The sequence below is a fragment of the Salvelinus alpinus genome, chromosome 1 (assembly GCF_045679555.1).
Source record: "Salvelinus alpinus chromosome 1, SLU_Salpinus.1, whole genome shotgun sequence".
Taxonomy (NCBI): Eukaryota; Metazoa; Chordata; class Actinopteri; order Salmoniformes; family Salmonidae; genus Salvelinus; species Salvelinus alpinus.
Genome location: NC_092086.1, coordinates 8,086,851 through 8,100,844, shown reverse-complemented (window position 1 = coordinate 8,100,844; position 13,994 = coordinate 8,086,851). Strand labels below are relative to the sequence as shown.

Here is a 13,994-nt window from a genome sequence, read left to right as displayed (position 1 = left end):
TTAACCAGGCAAGACAGTTAAGAACTAATGCTCATTTACAATGACAGCCTCCCCCGGCCAAACCCTCCCCTAACCCGGACCACACTGGGACAATTATCTGGCTTCATGTTCATTTAACCAGGCAAGACAGTTAAGAACTAATGCTCATTTACAATGACAGCCTACCCCGGCCAAATCCTCCCCTAACCCGGACCACACTGGGACAATTATCTGGCTTCATGTTCATTTAACCAGGCAAGACAGTTAAGAACTAATGCTCATTTACAATGACAGCCTTCCCCGGCCAAACCCTCCCCTAACCCGGACCACACTGGGACAATTATCTGGCTTCATGTTCATTTAACCAGGCAAGACAGTTAAGAACTAATGCTCATTTACAATGACAGCCTCCCCCGGCCAAACCCTCCCCTAACCCGGACCACACTGGGACAATTATCTGGCTTCATGTTCATTTAACCAGGCAAGACAGTTAAGAACAAATGGTCATTTACAATGACAGCCTCCCCCGGCCAAACCCTCCCTTAACCCGGACCACACTGGGACAATTATCTGGCTTCATGTTCATTTAACCAGGCAAGACAGTTAAGAATAAATGCTCATTTACAATGACAGCCTCCCCCGGCCAAACCCTCCCCTAACCCGGACCACACTGGGCCAATTATCTGGCTTCATGTTCATTTAACCAGGCAAGACAGTTAAGAACAAATGGTCATTTACAATGACAGCCTCCCCCGGCCAAACCCTCCCTTAACCCGGACCACACTGGGACAATTATCTGGCTTCATGTTCATTTAACCAGGCAAGACAGTTAAGAACAAATGCTCATTTACAATGACAGCCTCCCCCGGCCAAACCCTCCCTTAACCCGGACCACACTGGGACAATTATCTGGCTTCATGTTCATTTAACCAGGCAAGACAGTTAAGAATAAATGCTCATTTACAATGACAGCCTCCCCCGGCCAAACCCTCCCTTAACCCGGACCACACTGGGACAATTATCTGGCTTCATGTTCATTTAACCAGGCAAGACAGTTAAGAACAAATGCTCATTTACAAAGACAGCCTACCCCGGCCAAACCCTCCCCTAACCCGGACCACACTGGGCCAATTGTGCGCCGCGCTATGGGACTCCCAATCACAGCCAGATGTGATACAGCCTGGATTCAAACCAGGTACTATAGAGATGCCTCTTGCACTGAGATGCAGTCCCTTAGACTGCTGAACCAGGTACTATAGAGATGCCTCTTGCACTGAGATGCAGTCCCTTAGACTGCTGAACCAGAGACTATAGAGATGCCTCTAGCACTGAGATGCAGTCCCTTAGACTGCTGAACCAGGGACTATAGAGATGCCTCTTGCACTGAGATGCAGTCCCTTAGACTGCTGCGCCACTCGGTCCCCAATGGTACAACATTGAGGTTTAAATTGAAATGTTAACTTATAATTACTACCACAAAGATGACATCCGGTCCATCCACCGTTGAATGTCAATTTAAATGGTCGTGTCTGTTCTATTATCTATGTTTCTATCATTTCAATAGGTTCCCTATGGAGGTTTGACAGTATAATATAAAACAACATACAGTTGAAGTCAGAAGTTTACATACACTTAGGTTGGAGTCATTAAACTCGTTTTTCAACCACTCCACAAATTTCTTCTTTAACAAACTATAGTTTTGGCAAGTCGGTTAGGACATCTACTTTGTGCATGACACAAGTCATTTTTCCAACAATTGTTTACAGACAGATTATTTCAATTATAATTCACTCTATCACAATTCCAGTGGGTCAGAAGTTTAAATACACTAAGTTGACTGTGCCTTTAAACAGCTTTGAAAAGTCAAGTCAGTTCAACTTGAGCCCTGCTAGAGCTGCCCCGGTCAACCCTAAGTGCTGTTATTGTGAAGTGGAAACGTCTAGAAGCAACAAATTGTCTTTCCTCGGTTGCAACACTCACTACTGAGTTCCAAACTGTCTCTGGAAGCAACGTCAGCACAATAACTGTTCGTCTGGTGCTTCATGAAGTGGCTTTCCATGGCCAAGCAGCCGCACACAAGCCTAAGATCACCATGTGCAATGCCAAGCATCGGCTGGAGTGGTGTTAAGCTCGTTTCCATTGGACTCTGGAGTAGTGGAAACACGTTCTCTGGAGTGATGAATCACGCTTAACCATCTGGGTTTGGTGGATGCCAGGAGAACGCTACCTGCCTGAATGGAAGAACTTGACTGGCCTGCACAGAGCCCTGACCTCAAATGTATCAAACAACTTTGGTATGAATTGGAACGCCGACTGCGAGCCAGGCCTAATCGCCCAACATCAGTCCCCGTCCTCACTAATGATCTTGTGGCTGAATGGAAGCAAGTCCCCACAGCGATGTACCAACATCTAGTGAAAAACCTTCCCAGAAGAGTGGACCAACTCCATATTAATGCCCATTATTTTGGAATGAGATATTCGACAAGCATGCGTCCACATACTTTTGGTCATATAGTCTATATAGACCTACAGTACAGTATGCAGAGTGCAACGATGACAGGGTGTGACTGTTTTAGTGACAGGGCAGAAATACTTAACCAAGCAAACGTATTAGACATTTAATTGTAAACTGGGTGGTTCCAGCCCTGAATGCTGATTGGTTGACAGCTGTGGTATATCAGACCGTATACCACGGGTATGACAAAACATGTATTTTTACTGTTCTAATTACGTTGGTAACCAGTTTATCACCTCTGTTTACCCCCTCTGTGGTATATGACCAATATACCACAGCTAAGGGCTGTTCTAATTACATTGGTAACCAGTTTACCACCTCTGTTTACCACCTCTGTGGTATATGACCAATATACCACGGCTAAGGCCTGTTCTAATTACATTGGTAACCAGTTTACCACCTCTGTTTACCCCCTCTGTGGTATATGACCAATATACCACAGCTAAGGCCTGTTCTAATTACATTGATAACCAGTTTACCACCTCTGTTTACCCCCTCTGTGGTATATGACCAATATACCACGGCTAAGGGCTGTTCTAATTACGTTGGTAACCAGTTTACCACCTCTGTTTACCACCTCTGTGGTATATGACCAATATACCACGGCTAAGGGCTGTTATAATTACGTTGGTAACCAGTTTACCACCTCTGTTTACCACCTCTGTGGTATATGGCCAATATACCACGGCTAAGGGCTGTTCTAATTACGTTGGTAACCAGTTTACCACCTCTGTGGTATATGACCAATATACCACGACTAAGGGCTGTTCTAATTACGTTGGTAACCAGTTTACCACCTCTGTTTACCCCTCTGTGGTATATGACCAATATACCACGGCTAAGGGCTGTTCTAATTACGTTGGTAACCAGTTTACCACCTCTGTTGTATATGACCAATATACCACGGCTAAGGGCTGTTCTAATTACGTTGGTAACCAGTTTACCACCTCTGTTTACCACCTCTGTTGTATATGACCAATATACCACGGCTAAGGGCTGTTCTAATTACATTGGTAACCAGTTTACCACCTCTGTTTACCCCCTCTGTGGTATATGACCAATATACCACGGCTAAGGGCTGTTCTAATTACGTTGGTAACCAGTTTACCCCCTCTGTGGTATATGACCAATATACCACAGCTAAGGGCTGTTCAAATTACGTTGGTAACCAGTTCACCACCTCTGTTTACCCCCTCTGTGGTATATGACCAATATACCACAGCTAAGGGCTGTTCTAATTACGTTGGTAACCAGTTTACCACCTCTGTTTACCACCTCTGTGGTATATGACCAATATACCACAGCTAAGGGCTGTTCAAATTACGTTGGTAACCAGTTTACCACCTCTGTTTACCCCCTCTGTGGTATATGACCAATATACCACGACTAAGGGATCTATCCAGGCACTCCGCATTGTCTTAGAACAGCGCTTAGCCGTGGTATATTGGCCATATACCACACCCCCTCGTGCCTTATTTGTTAAGTGAAGACAAGAGATACAGTTAGTATTTGCTAGGTCTTACTTACTGAAACATACTCTCACGTTAAGTACCCTACTGCACACAAAGAAGGTATCCAAAGGCTGTTATAGAAACGCTTGTTTAGTTTGTGTTTTAGAATGATACATTGTACTACATTTGTTTAGCTAATGGTTTGACTGAAAACGTTCCTAATTTAGTATTATTTATGTACCGTATAAAAGGAACACATTATACAGATGTCTTTTGATTATAAATATATGTAGTTGTAGAGATGATTACTTCCAGGAGATGTGTTCAATAGATATTGTATCTTTGTCTAAAACACATTACAAATACTCAAATGATACAACTCATTACAATGGGATCTCTTTTTGAAAGTAATCTTATTTTGTTATAATTTCATTTTCATGTTTTGTTTGATATCCTGTATTGATTCTAGAATAATATCAAGTAGAAATAAACCTTGTGAACTTATCCTGTCTCACCCTGTTGTAACACACAATTACATCTGCTATTATTCCATTGTAAGTTTGTGTTGTCTTTTGTCTTTGTAAATAAGCGACACAGCTTCAAAATGTTTACAACTATTATGTGGATCTTCAGGACGTTCACATCGTTGCATCCAGCTCCATCTAAACCTTTATATTAGAACATTTGTCATCACCTCATAATGACGTTGTGCAAACAATCTAGTTAAATAAAGAGACACACGATTCATCTAATTGTCAACTTTCATCTTTTCAGGGAAAGAAAATGCAGCGACAAAACAAAAGAGATATAACGGAGACCTATTTCCCTGGGGAGCATAAGAGTATAGAAACCTTGAAAATGGTGACCGTACTACGTAGTGGACGTTATATTTCAAAAGACATTCCACTGTACCCCAAAGCTGACAAAGCGGAATTTCACGTGGACAAATTCTGTCATGTAACCACTCCAACAGGCCTGACAGGAATCATGGCTTCGAGTGGATTTACAGCAGGGCAAAGAGGGAGTTTCACATGGTGGGCTCTTCACATTACAGAAGATGAAATTGAGGCAGCAGAGAATCGCTTCCTTGAAAAGGAACAGCTTTCCTTTGACCCAACAATGGGTGAAGAAAAAAGACACAATCCATTCCTGAAGGAATTCACCACCTCCCCTGTCTTCCAAAAGGGATCTCGGTATGGGAACTTTAAGTTCACCTTCCCCTTGGAGGATCTCATGCAGATGTACACAGATCAGATCTGTGAGGGAGAGAAGCCTGTCCTGAGGGTCTATGAAACCGTGGTTTACAAGCAGGAGATCATGTATGTTGTGGTTGTCCACCGTCCAAAGGTGACAGAGTTTGATAAGTACCCACTTCTTTCTGATGAGGATGATGAGGCAATATGCATTTATAAAGATGGTCAAATTGTCTGGCGTGCAGAAGCAATATGTAACACCCATAAAAAGAAGCTGATCATCAACAGAGAGAGTGGAACAGTTGAAACAGAAGAAGTAGAACATGGTCAGTATTTCATGTGGGACCATGTGACCCTGGCATTCCATCTGCCAGTTGACCGCACCCTCGTAGTTGAAGAGGGAGTATTAAAGGATAGACTCCATGCATGTGAGGGTATCACACCTTTTCTCCAGGATGAGAAGTTAACACTAGAGGAGGCAGAAGAAAAGGTCAATGACATAAAGAATGTTATATAGGGACAGTGCTAGTGACAGTGCTATATAGGGACAGTGCTATATAGGGACAGTGCTATATAGGGACAGTGCTATATAGGGACAGTGCTATATAGGGACAATGCTCGTGACAGTGCTATATAGGGACAGTGCTATATAGGGACAGTGCTATATGGGGACAGTGCTATATAGGGACAGTGCTAGTGACAGTGCTATATGGGGACAGTGCTATACAGGGGCAGTGCTATATAGGGACAGTGCTATATAGGGACAGTGCTATATGGGGACAATGCTCGTGACAGTGCTATATGGGGACAGTGCTATATAGGGACAGTGCTATATGGGGACAGTGCTATATAGGGACAGTGCTATATGGGGACAGTGCTCGTGACAGTGCTATATAGGGACAGTGCTAGTGACAATACTACATAGGGACAGTGCTAGTGACAATGCTATATAGGGACATTGCTAGTGACAATGCTATATGGGGACAGTTCCAGAGACAGTTCTAGGGACAGTTCTAGGGACAGTGCTATATAGGGACAGTGCTAGGGACAGTGCTAGGGACAGTTCTAGGGACAGTTCTAGAGACAGTGCTAGGGACAGTTCTAGGGACAGTTCTAGAGACAGTGCTAGGGACAGTTCCAGAGACAGTTCTAGGGACAGTGCTTTATAGGGACAGTTCTAGGGACAGTTCTAGGGACAGTTCTAGGGACAGTGCTTTATAGGGAAAGTTCTAGGGACAGTTCTAGGGACAGTTCTAGGGACAATTCTAGGGACAGTTCTAGGGACAGTTCTAGGGACAGTGCTTTATAGGGACAGTTCTAGGGACAGTGCTAGGGACAGTTCTAGGGTCAGTGCTTTATAGGGACAGTTCTAGGGACAGTTCCAAGGACAGTTCTAGGGACAGTGCTATATAGGGACAGTTCTAGGGACAGTGCTAGTGCTGACTTAGTTCTCAGATAAAACTCTCTCTAGTCAGTTGAGAATGAGATGTGTATAAAGGGGCTCAATCACCCAACCCTGATAATGCTAGATAACTGTCAGAGTCTATCTAGAACATAGTGAAGGAGTCAGGCGCAGGACACAGGTAAGAGTAACAAACACCGTATTTACTCAATACAAGAACGTAACAAAAATCCCGTATAAAACAAGGACAAAACAGGACATAGAACTCCAACACACGAAAGACAATCACGCACAAAACAGAGAGGGAAACCAGAGGGTTAAATAAGGAACATAATTATGCAATGGGAACCAGACAAAACAAAAGGAAAATGAAACATGGATCGGTGGTAGCTAGAAAGCCGGTGACGTCGACCGCCGAACGCAGCCCGAACAAGGAGAAGGAACAACCGCAGCCCGAACAAGGAGAGGGAACAAACGCAGCCCGAACAAGGAGAGGGAACAACTGCAGCCCGAACAAGGAGAGAGAACAACCGCAGCCTGAACAAGGAGAGGGAACAACCGCAGCCCGAACAAGGAGAGGGAACAAACGCAGCCCGAACAAGGAGAGGGAACAACTGCAGCCCGAACAAGGAGAGGGAACAACCGCAGCCCGAACAAGGAGAGGGAACGAACGCAGCCCGAACAAGGAGAGGGAACAACTGCAGCCTGAACAAGGAGAGGGAACAACTGCAGCCTGAACAAGGAGAGGGAACAAACGCAGCCCGAACAAGGAGAGGGAACAACTGCAGCCTGAACAAGGAGAGGGAACAAACGCAGCCCGAACAAGGAGAGGGAACAACTGCAGCCTGAACAAGGAGAGGGAACAAACGCAGCCCGAACAAGGAGAGGGAACGAACGCAGCCCGAACAAGGAGAGGGAACAACCGCAGCCCGAACAAGGAGAGGGAACAACCGCAGCCCGAACAAGGAGAGGGAACAACTGCAGCCTGAACAAGGAGAGGGAACAACCGCAGCCCGAACAAGGAGAGGGAACAACCGCAGCCCGAACAAGGAGAGGGAACGAACGCAGCCCGAACAAGGAGAGGGAACAACTGCAGCCTGAACAAGGAGAGGGAACAACTGCAGCCTGAACAAGGAGAGGGAACAAACGCAGCCCGAACAAGGAGAGGGAACAACTGCAGCCTGAACAAGGAGAGGGAACAAACGCAGCCCGAACAAGGAGAGGGAACGAACGCAGCCCGAACAAGGAGAGGGAACAACCGCAGCCCGAACAAGGAGAGGGAACAACCGCAGCCCGAACAAGGAGAGGGAACAAACGCAGCCCGAACAAGGAGAGGGAACAACTGCAGCCTCAACAAGGAGAGGGAACAACCGCAGCCCGAACAAGGAGAGGGAACAACCGCAGCCCGAACAAGGAGAGGGAACAACCGCAGCCCGAACAAGGAGAGGGAACAACCGCAGCCCGAACAAGGAGAGGGAACAACCGCAGCCCGAACAAGGAGAGGGAACAACCGCAGCCCGAACAAGGAGAGGGAACAACCGCAGCCCGAACAAGGAGAGGGAACAAACGCAGCCCGAACAAGGAGAGGGAACAACTGCAGCCTCAACAAGGAGAGGGAACAACCGCAGCCCGAACAAGGAGAGGGAACAACCGCAGCCCGAACAAGGAGAGGGAACAACCGCAGCCCGAACAAGGAGAGGGAACAACCGCAGCCCGAACAAGGAGAGGGAATAATCGCAGCCCGAACAAGGAGAGGGAACAACCGCAGCCCGAACAAGGAGAGGGAACAACTGCAGCCTGAACAAGGAGAGGGAACAACCGCAGCCCGAACAAGGAGAGGGAACAACCGCAGCCTGAACAAGGAGAGGGAACAACCGCAGCCTGAACAAGGAGAGGGAACAACCGCAGCCCGAACAAGGAGAGGAAACAACCGCAGCCCGAACAAGGAGAGGGAACAACCGCAGCCCGAACAAGGAGAGGGAACAACCGCAGCCTGAACAAGGAGAGGGAACAACTTCGGTGGAAGTCCTGACAATAACTAAATTAACTGGCAAAACTGTGCTACATTATAAACATTGTAAAAATGTATTTCCTTTCTTGTTGTTTGCTGATGTCTACTATATCTAATAACATGCAGTGTATAAATATATGTGTTAATGAATTTACCTTTCCATTACATTCCATATACTTTAGTCTTCAACTCTGTAATGATTTACATAGCAGAAGACTGGTCTTACTTTGGTTTCCCACCTTTTATGTTCATAACACTATAGTGAATAATACATAGAATGGAGCAAACTGGTCCAGTTATGATGAATACCCTCCTTTGTGTTGTATGTTAATGTTTAACGAAGTCAAATAAAACATGTTAATCACCCATTGACTATTTTAGATTGTTGTTTTACAGACATGACCATTTTTTCCTGAACAGAAAAACAGATAAGTTGAAATGGTTATTGACATCTTCTTCACTGGACAGAGAGGTGTAATCCTGTTTCAATGGTTATTGACATCTTCTTCACTGGGCAGAGAGGTGTAATCCTGTTTCAATGGTTATTGACATCTTCTTCACTGGACAGAGAGGTGTAACCCTGTTTCAATGGTTATTGACATCTTCTTCACTGGACAGAGAGGTGTAATCCTGTTTCAATGGTTATTGACATCTTCTTCACTGGACAGAGAGGTGTAATCCTGTTTCAATGGTTATTGACATCTTCTTCACTGGACAGAGAGGTGTAACCCTGTTTCAATGGTTATTGACATCTTCTTCACTGGACAGAGAGGTGTAATCCTGTTTCAATGGTTATTGACATCTTCTTCACTGGACAGAGAGGTGTAATCCTGTTTCAATGGTTATTGACATCTTCTTCACTGGACAGAGAGGTGTAACCCTGTTTCAATGGTTATTGGTGGGTTTGGATGAGGTGAATGGGAAGGAGTTATAACTCCTTCCCATTCACCTCATCCAAACCCACCTCTTCCAACCCTCTATATAACTCCTTCCATTCACCTCATCCAAACCCACCTCTTCCAACCCTCTATTTATATTGAGAATTGGAAGAGGTGGGTTTGGATGAGGTGAATGGGAAGGAGTTATATAGAGGGTTGGAAGAGGTGGGTTTGGATGAGGTGAATGGGAAGGAGTTATATAGAGGGTTGGAAGAGGTGGGTTTGGATGAGGTGAATGGGAAGGAGTTATATAGGGGGTGTGTCAAGGTTTTAAATAAAGATACATTGAAAAATAGAAAAGACACTCCTTGGAGGGTAAAACTGGGCCTTGATGACAAGGTAAAGCCAGCATGGAGAGCACTGTACAAGCCACCGTTACTAAAGGGGACTGGTGATATGTAATGGAGGGTGTTGATGACAAGGTAACCACCGTTACTAAAGGGGACTGGTGATATGTAATGGAGGGTGTTGATGACAAGGTAACCACAGTTACTAAAGGGGACTGGTGATATGTAATGGAGGGTGATGATGACAAGGTAACCACCGTTACTAAAGGGGACAGGTGATATGTAATGGAGGGTGTTGATGACAAGGTAACCACCATTACTAAAGGGGACTGGTGATATGTAATGGGGGGTGATACATGGCATCATTGCAGTTAATGCTTTTGTTTCTGTCATTAACTCAGATGTTGGAGATGGACGTCCTTTATGTAATATCAGAGAAACAATGTTTCACTGTTTTATGGAGTGTGAGAGGATAAAGCCTCTCTTTGAAATACTAGTTCTTTATTTGGGGGTTTCAATATAGTAAGATACAGAAAATACAATGTCAAATGTTACATTTTATTTTAGGTCAAGATAAAATGTCTCTGAGTAGGAAAAACAAGATGATAAACAGAGGATCCATCTAAAACAGTATAAAACAAGATGATAAACAGAGGATCCATCTAAAACAGTATAAAACAAGATGATAAACAGAGGATCCATCTAAAACAGTATAAAACAAGATGATAAACAGAGGATCCATCTAAAACAGTATAAAACAAGATGATAAACAGAGGATCCATCTAAAACAGTATAAAACAAGATGATAAACAGAGGATCCATCTAAAACAGTATAAAACAAGATGATAAACAGAGGATCCATCTAAAACAGTATAAAACAAGATGATAAACAGAGGATCCATCTAAAACAGTATAAAACAAGATGATAAACAGAGGATCCATCTAAAACAGTATAAAACAAGATGATAAACAGAGGATCCATCTAAAACAGTATAAAACAAGATGATAAACAGAGGATCCATCTAAAACAGTATAAAACAAGATGATAAACAGAGGATCCATCTAAAACAGTATAAAACAAGATGATAAACAGAGGATCCATCTAAAACAGTATAAAACAAGATGATAAACAGAGGATCCATCTAAAACAGTATAAAACAAGATGATAAACAGAGGATCCATCTAAAACAGTATAAAACAAGATGATAAACAGAGGATCCATCTAAAACAGTATAAAACAAGATGATAAACAGAGGATCCATCTAAAACAGTATAAAACAAGATGATATACACAGACTGGACAACAGGACAATGATCCTAAGCCCGGACTTGAACCCGATCGAACATCTCTGGAGAGACCTGAAAATAGCTGTACAGCGACGCTCCTCATCCAACCTGACAGAGCTTGAGAGGATCTGCAGAGAAGAATGGGAGAAACTCCCCAAATACAGGTGTGCCAAGCTTGTAGCGTCATACCCAAGAAGACTCAAGGTTGTAATCGCTGCCAAAGGTGCTTCAACAAAGTACTGAGTAAAGGGTCTGAATACTTATGTAAATGTGATATCTAAGTTTTTTTTTAAATAAAAATGTGCACACATAAAATACACAGTTTTTGCTTTGTAATTATGGGTTATTGTGTGTAGATTGATGAGGGGAAAAAACAATGTAATCCATTTTAGAATAAGGCTGTAACGTGACAAAATGTGTAAAAAGTCAAGGGGTCTGAATACTTTCTGAATGCACTGTATATCAGTATATTAGACTCTCTCTCTCTGCAGTGATGTTGTTTTCATCACTTCTGGTTTAACACTGACATCAAGTGGTGATTGTCCAAACTACACCACTGTTAAGATATAAAGCGAGAGCGATTGGGGGGAGAGAGATAGAGAGAGGAGAGCGAGATAGCAGAGAGAGTGGAGAGCAGAGAGAGAAAGAGCAGAGAGAGAGAGCAGAGAGAGAGCAGAGAGCGAGCAGAGAGAGCAGAGAGAGAGCAGAGCAGAGAGCAGAGGGAGAGAGAGAGCAGAAAACAGAGAGCAGAGAGTGAGAGAGCAGAGAGCAGAGGGAGAGAGAGCAGAGAGAGCAGAGAGAGAGAAGAGAGAGGGCAGACAGAGAGCAGAGAGAAAGCAGAGAGAGCAGAGAAAACAGAGAGAGCAGCAGAACAGAGAGCAGAGAGAGCAGAGAGAGCAGAGAACAGAGAGAGCAGAGAGAGCAGAGAACAGAGAGAGAGAGAGCAGAGAGCAGAGGGAGAGAGAGAGCAGAGAACAGAGAGCAGAGAGTGAGAGCGTGGAGAGAGAGCAGAGAGCAGAGAGTGATAAGAGAGCAGAGAGAGAGCAGAGAGCGAGAGCAGAGGGAGAGAGAGAGCAGATAACAGAGAGCAGAGGGAGAGAGAGAGCAGATAACAGAGAGCAGAGAGTGAGAGAGCAGAGAGCAGAGGGAGAGAGAGCAGAGAGAGCAGAGAGAGAGAAGAGAGAGGGCAGACAGAGAGCAGAGAGAAAGCAGAGAGAGCAGAGAAAACAGAGAGAGCAGCAGAACAGAGAGCAGAGAGAGCAGAGAGAGCAGAGAACAGAGAGAGCAGAGAACAGAGAGAGAGAGAGCAGAGAGCAGAGGGAGAGAGAGAGCAGAGAACAGAGAGCAGAGAGTGAGAGAGTGGAGAGAGAGCAGAGAGCAGAGAGTGATAAGAGAGCAGAGAGAGCAGAGAGAGAGCAGAGAGCGAGAGCAGAGGGAGAGAGAGAGCAGATAACAGAGAGCAGAGGGAGAGAGAGAGCAGATAACAGAGAGCAGAGAGCAGAGGGAGAGAGAGCAGAGAGAGCAGAGAGAGAGCAGAGATGGAAGAGAGAGAGCAGAGGGCAGAGAGCAGATAGAGGAGAGAGAGAGCAGAGAGAGAGCAGAGAGAAAGCAGAGCGAGCAGAGAAAACAGAGAGAGCGGCAGAGCAGAGAGAGTAGAGAACAGACTAGAGCAGAGAGAGCAGAGCAGAGAGAGCAGAGAACAGAGAGAGAGAGAGCAGAGCAGAGAGCAGAGGGAGAGAGAGAGCAGATAACAGAGAGCAGAGAGTGAGAGAGCAGAGAGCAGAGGGAGAGAGAGCAGAGAGAGCAGAGAGAGAGAAGAGAGAGGGCAGACAGAGAGCAGAGAGAAAGCAGAGAGAGCAGAGAAAACAGAGAGAGCAGCAGAACAGAGAGCAGAGAGAGCAGAGAGAGCAGAGAACAGAGAGAGCAGAGAGAGCAGAGAACAGAGAGAGAGAGAGCAGAGAGCAGAGGGAGAGAGAGAGCAGAGAACAGAGAGCAGAGAGTGAGAGAGTGGAGAGAGAGCAGAGAGCAGAGAGTGATAAGAGAGCAGAGAGAGCAGAGAGAGAGCAGAGAGCGAGAGCAGAGGGAGAGAGAGAGCAGATAACAGAGAGCAGAGGGAGAGAGAGAGCAGATAACAGAGAGCAGAGAGCAGAGGGAGAGAGAGCAGAGAGAGCAGAGAGAGAGCAGAGATGGAAGAGAGAGAGCAGAGGGCAGAGGGCAGATAGAGGAGAGAGAGAGCAGAGAGAGAGCAGAGAGAAAGCAGAGCGAGCAGAGAAAACAGAGAGAGCGGCAGAGCAGAGAGAGTAGAGAACAGACTAGAGCAGAGAGAGCAGAGCAGAGAGAGCAGAGAACAGAGAGAGAGAGAGAGCAGAGAACAGAGAGTGAGAGAGCAGAGAGAGAGAGCAGAGAGTGATAGAGCGGAGAGAGAGCAGAGAGAGCAGAAAGCAGAGAAAGTAGAGAGCAGAGACAGAAAGAGCAGAGAGATTAGAGAGCAGAGAGAGCAGAGAGAGAGAAGAGAGAGGGCAGAGATCAGAGAGCAGAGAGAGAGAGCAGAGAGAGAGAGAGAGAGAGAGAGCAGAGAGAGCAGAGGGTGAGAGAGAGCAGAGAACAGATCAGAGAAAGAGAGCAAAGAGAGAGAGAAGAGAGAGAGCAGAAAGAGAGAGAGAGCAGAGAGAGATTCCACCCGAGCCGCATCACGACACTCTGTTGTTATAGTGACCCTGCATCACAACACTGTTGCTATAGTGACCCTGCATCACAACACTGCGTTGCTATAGTGACCTTGTCTCACAACACTCTGTTGCTATGGTGACCCCTGATCACAACACTCTGTTGCTATAGTAACCTTGCATCACAAAACTCTTGTTGTACAAATTGTTTAACTGTATTTCACATATTTAATTGTTTTGTATTTCATTTCATATTAGTTTCATG

At 45.1% G+C, this 13,994-nt stretch overlaps 3 protein-coding genes across 3 annotated transcripts in view; 1 reads left to right on the top strand and 2 right to left on the bottom strand.

Annotated features, from left to right (window-relative positions):
* LOC139531770 (NLR family CARD domain-containing protein 3-like) overlaps window positions 1-13,994 on the bottom strand; it is a 393,069-nt gene that overhangs the window by 10,619 nt on the left and 368,456 nt on the right. The gene's annotated exons all lie outside the window — the stretch shown is intronic.
* LOC139537693 (NLR family CARD domain-containing protein 3-like) overlaps window positions 1-13,994 on the bottom strand; it is a 426,333-nt gene that overhangs the window by 211,672 nt on the left and 200,667 nt on the right. The gene's annotated exons all lie outside the window — the stretch shown is intronic.
* LOC139540780 (NLR family CARD domain-containing protein 3-like) overlaps window positions 1-13,994 on the top strand; it is a 301,765-nt gene that overhangs the window by 149,058 nt on the left and 138,713 nt on the right. The window lies entirely within an intron of this gene.